This window comes from Nestor notabilis, unplaced genomic scaffold, assembly GCF_000696875.1.
Source record: "Nestor notabilis isolate BGI_N333 unplaced genomic scaffold, ASM69687v1 scaffold1878, whole genome shotgun sequence".
Lineage (NCBI taxonomy): Eukaryota > Metazoa > Chordata > Aves > Psittaciformes > Psittacidae > Nestor > Nestor notabilis.
Window position 1 is genome coordinate 47,579 of NW_009938557.1, and position 6,000 is coordinate 53,578.

Genomic DNA, 6,000 nt, shown 5'->3' on the forward strand with positions numbered 1-6,000 from the left:
GATAAAATGAGTGAGGAAAAGGATTTCTGATAGATCTGACTTGCATGATACTGATAACCCCCTTGAATCCATCCATCCATCCATCCATCCAACCATCCATCCATCCATCCATCCATCCATCATTGTATCAGTAAAAGGCCAAGCACTGATACAGTCACTAAGCTGTAAGCATCTGCTTTTAAAAGGGACAACTGACTGTGAATTTTTGTTACTGAACACTAATGGCTTTCAGCATTTCAGAGTAATAAGATGATTTTAAAGTTGAAAGGATTGTGTCTTAGTAAAAAAGCAAATTTCCTCTGTTGTGGAAAGCCAAACTTTGATTCTATTTAAGGCAAACATATCTGTACTTTTATCAAAAATACAACAGGGTTTGGCTTTAGAAAATTGTCTGTGTCTTTTTATATAAACTATGATTTCCTAAAACTTTGTTATTTGCAAGTATCACCTAAGCATTAATTCCTCATAGTAACAGCCCAGATGCAGCAAACCACTATCAGTAAGTCATTGTTCACCCAAGGTGACATTCAAGCTGTCAGGCTCTTAAGAGTAGGAAAATAACCCTGCCATCTCACACCTCGTGCTCCAGTAGGGAGAGTTCAATGACAGCACTGACAGGAAGAAGAAGAGAGGAGCTACACAGTATTTTGTCCATTTTACCCGTGGACTGTGTGATTTGCCCAAGGCTATATTAGGATTCAGTGTCGGAGAACTGAGTGAGCAGCATCCAGTCAGTGCACAATGCTGATCTCTGCAGCACTCGTGGTTCAGAGTGCTATAATGCAGTAATACCATAAATAGACCTAAGTCCTGTGAAGAAAGGAAAAAAACCCCCTACCCATCTCCCCATCTTCTATTACTATAAACACAGAGAATAATAACAAAGCAGGCACATGACCACTGTATTGTTATAAACTAACCCGTGCCTCCTTAACGTAAAGGATCTAACTCGCTGCAGTGTGAGTCCCTGATAGATTAAATATACAGCTGTGTGGATAGAGGCATCAACACAGTGTGTTTAGTCAGTTCCTCAGCCTACTCATAAACACTGTATATGTTATTTATACAGTACCTTCCTCATCTGGGTTATTTTTAAAGGCTGCAGCTCTAAGTCACCAGAGCCCCCATCTCTCCCGCAGTCCAAAGCTCAACTTTCCAGCAGGCTCCCGGTTTCACACGCGTCTCCACGTACCTGCTCTGTGGCTGGAAGAGGAGGAGGAGGAGGAGGAGGAGGAGGTTTCGCCTCTGCTTGCAGCCTTCTGCCTCCCGGACTCTCCCAGCAGCCTTTCCAGCGCGAGCCGAGGAAGAGTTTCCTTGGGGAAGTCGTACCTCTGTTGCATGCCAGCTGACTAAAACTCTGCGAGCTCCGAGAGAAGTTTGAAGTCACAGGGAAAAAAAATGCTCCCCATAGACTGGTCCTTGAATTCATTCCTTCGCAGTCATGAGCTCTTATATATTCCCAGGCTCCCACGAGCACGTGAATGCATACCTCCGTAATAGTTTTAAAATGTGTGTGTCCTCCGTGCTTCCCTTTATTTTCCATTTCGTTCATTCAACCTTGGCTTGTTTCCTGCAGTTTCTCAGCTGGTAATTACGTTCTTCTCTCGTATTGACACATGAAACACTCTGTGAATACCACAAAAAATCCCCTCCGCTGGCTTCAGGGGCACGTGCTTGTCTCTGAAGTTCGCTGTGCCTGTCCCACAGATGTGTGAGCTTCCAGCCACATGGAGCTGCGTATTCTTGGGGGCAGCACTTTCTTGGGCTGGGGTAAATCGTGGGGATTGAGCTGGTCCCAAACCCTAAACCCCATTCCATGCAGGATGGGGTGTGTAGGAAAAGGGCATATCAGAGGGAAGCATCGCAGTAGGGCAAACACATCGTGTTTGATGGTCCAACAGCTCAGGTGTGTCTGTGGCACAGCAGTGGGATGGCCAAATGCACCCTTGGGGGAAAGGATAAATTCAATTTAATGCTCTAATGGGTAATAATGTAAATGCCTTCTAAAAAGGGCAGTGGGACAGAGTTTTATTTCTTTTCCTTGAGTGTGAAACTCCATTTTCTTTCAAAAGTGATGCTCTTGTGTAAATTGGTGGGAGACCTGCACGTTACTCATATTGCCTTCTTCTCCTTAGAAATGCCCTGCTACCTGGGCAGGTGTCCACTGGCTTCACTTGTACTTCTTAGTCTGCACGAGTACAAACCTCTGATACGATTTTGCCACCTCCTGATGGGTCTCTTAGGACCAAACCAAGTCTTGACTTCACCAGCCAGGACTCAACTTCCCCAGGCCACCGCACCATGGGGCTCCCACAGACACTGGGGACCACTGCAAACCTCCCTCCTTCTCCCTTAGGAGCATGAGGAGCACCTCCACCAAGCAACCTACCCCTTAGAGGTGAGGTTTTGTTTCAGCATCATCTTTTTTCCCCACTTTGCACCGAGATGTGCAACGACGGCCAATGATTTTCACCCCAAAAATGGGGTGCTGACTCCTTTCTCCTGGACAGCATCAATTCTGCCCTCCTTTCCTGGATCTCCTTATTAAGATCAGATAAAAGCCGTGTCCTTTGGGGGTTGGAACTAGAAGATCTTAAGGTCCTTTCCAGCCCAAACCAGGCTGTGATTCTATGATGCCTTTCATACCATATGCTAAGCAGCTTTGTGGATTCTGCTAAACATATGCCACCTCCCAGCCTTTGCTTCTCTGCAACAGGTTCCTGTTCCTTTTCTCTAGCACACCAGCTCCTGTGAGTCAATCACTTCAGATCTGCCCTATACTGGGAGACTCAGGATGAAAACATCTACAGATGTGGAAGATGTGGTTTGTTGAATGTTGCAGTAAGTATATATACTTCGCACATGTTGTTGCGATAAGTACGTAACAAGGATAATAAATTTAGTAGTGATGTGTACATAGTGATAAAGAAGTACACAATAATGATTTTATTACTGTGATAAGCTATTGCCTGTACAAGTATAGCAGTAGATGTATATTTATTAAAGGCTTAACAATTAGTAAGTGAATGATTTCTCATCCATTTGTCTTGGCAACAGAAGCAGATCATATGAAGAAGTTTCCTTGTGTGCAGCAGTCACAAAATCTTATTGATGTTCTTGGAATAGCACTTCTGGGTGGCATAGGTGGTCCCAAGACTACAAGGAAGTACCAAAGAGTGAGCTTGTGGTCTGAAAGTTGTATAGCCCAAACAACACCATGCAATAGATGTCCCCTATTGCTCTATCTTGTGGCACCGTGCCTAGTGAATATAGCTGCACTGTTTGGTTTGGCATTGATGTACTGATGTACATCTCCTACCCAAGCCAAAACTCACCTCGTGGTCTGTGTTAGCTTATTTGGCCAAGACTGACCCACAGGGAAGGTTCACCAAGGCACAAGGATGTATCGTATCCCCTCCTGTCACCATGCCAGGACAACTTGATGGCCAACTCGATGTCACAGCAGACAAACCTGGAGGATAGCTTAGAGATGCTGAAAGACTGGGGTCCAATTGTATTTTCCAAGTGGTGCATGGTTGGCTAGAAGGAAACTGACCAGAAAAAGAAGTCTCCTGACAACAAATTTCAGACTCATATGGAAGCAGAAGGAATTATTGGCATATAACCTGAGTTGCTAGACCTCCATCTCTGATGTGTGTGCTGCAGAAGAACTGGGTCCACCTATGGCTGATACTCAGTGACAACTGAGTGCTGATGTTTCACCAGTTGTACCTCTCCCACTAAAGATGTCTATCCCTGGGGGTGATCCCTGGCCTTATCCATACAGACCTCGCCCTACTCTAGAGCAAGTTGACTATGTCCAGGTATGTTGTACTCAGGCATCCAGCTCTGGATGGTGTCCCCACAGCCCTGAGTTTGTTGTTTCACTGTGTCATTTCTTTCAGAGTGCCTTGAATAATGTGAGGACAGCAAAGCCATCTGGAATAGTGTAGGAGGACTGTGTGGAGGAGAAGCAGACAAACCTGATGGAAACCTCAGAACTACACCCAGCTTAGAGGGAACAAGCTGGTTTGGTGGGGAAGGATGCCCATGAGAAGAGCTAACCCTCAATGTGGTTGGCTGTGGGGAGCCAGGTTATCTGACAATGTGGATGTACCCCCATGAAAGAACCTGAGGATGCTCAAAGGGACACAATGCCCTGAAGACTTGTAGCATCATGCCTCCAAAACTGCTTATAATCACCAATATTGCCATGATATCTTCTGGTACCTGCCACAAACCCTGCATACCTCCACACTAGGGCAGCAGGATGTGGCAACCAGCAAATGCCACTTTAGAAAGAGGGACACAGGTCAGTGCTACTCACACAAAGCCAATTCTGGGCCATGTCCTGCCATAGGCTCAACCCCTCTAAGACTTATGGAATTCCCACTCTTCCATGGGACAGGTGAGCAGGCTGGGTTGGTGGGGCTGGCATGGAGACAAGTAGCACGGCATGAACAGAAAGCAAAACTCCCAGCTACTGAGATGCTCCAAGATATCACTGCCAGTATAAGCATCATTATCTTGAGCTGACGTTAGCCCAGCTGCTTTTTAGAAATGACACTACAAAAAAACCCCAAGAAAGAAACCAGCCAGGAAGAGAAGAACTGGCAGTTTTTAATCACTAGCAAAAGATTAGAGGTTGACCACGTGCTCACCTCACGCTTAAAATAGGTTGTATCATGTCAACAGGATGCCCATCTCTAATTATAAATGATATTTCCCCAGACTAAACAAAGTTTGATATTTATGCTCCATTTCCTCCAGCTCCGATTATAGCCTGTTCTTTTAGAAAAATACATGAGGAACAAGAGGGTCAGGAGCCTTTTTCTGGCCAATCTTTTTCTGTTTCTGCTGCTGATCAGGGAAGTTGGCTGCTGGGAGCATGACGATGCTTTACATGCTGGCATTTTGGCTTGCCTTGGTGCTGACGTTGATTGTGAGCAGCATGGTGGAGTTGTCCTCATCACCAGGTCAGCTGTGGTTCTTGTCCCATCTCAGCCTCATCATATGGTGCCTGCAGGTCTCTATCTTTAGCTGAACTCAAGGAAGATGCTGGGCTTTGCGTCTCCCCAGACTAGACCTGGCTTATTCCCCCTGATACCAACCATAATCTTCCTCAGGTCCATCTGAACTTGGGCCATGAAGACACTGCCATTGGAAGGTGCAGACAGCTCCACTTACAACTGCAAAGGAGACATTCCTCAGCCAGCCCCAAACCAGCTACCAGTAACCTAAATAGCTGTGAAATTCACCCAAAAAGCAGAGTAACAAACGCACATCCACTTCTCCTGGGATACTCCACTCTCACCCAGCCAGATGTGACTAGCTACAAAGCTGTGTCCACATTATAATGCAGTGATTTGCAGGATGCACATAGTCCTGGCTTGTCTTGTCACCCTTGGGTACTTGGTGCCCTTGCTTGAAACTCACAGTGTGAGCAGATACCACAGGATATAGAGGAGGTGACTTTGGTGTGATAGAAGATAACACAAACACAGTTGAGGATGAAATAATGGCCAGATGTGGGAGCTGCTGGGACATGGGGCTGGGACCATAAGAGGAAAAGGAGAGAGAAAACATGTGGGCAAAACTCCCAGGCAAGGAAAAGCATATCACAGGGCAGCAGAAAGTCCCATCACTTTTGGGAGTTGCAATGGGGCAAATGGGATTTGTGTTCGGATTAGTGGGGGGGAAAGCTGTCTCCAGGGTCCTCTGGTTTTATTTTCCAATGGCTGTGGGCCTCAGACTTACATCATACCCCAGTGAGACTTTGAGTCATGGCTTGGAAGCTAAGTTGCCAGGTGAACATCTCCAGAAGGTAGAAATAAGGGCAGAGACCTTCTGCCTTGCACTTGCCCTGCCATCTCTGATGGTCAGAGGCAGCCTGCATCCAACCCAGGTTTTTCAAGTGTCTCCGGGCTTTGTCTGCTCCTCATTCCATCTCCAGGGACTTCTTCCAGCCTGTGCCTGAACCATCCCAAGCTTTATCAAGGG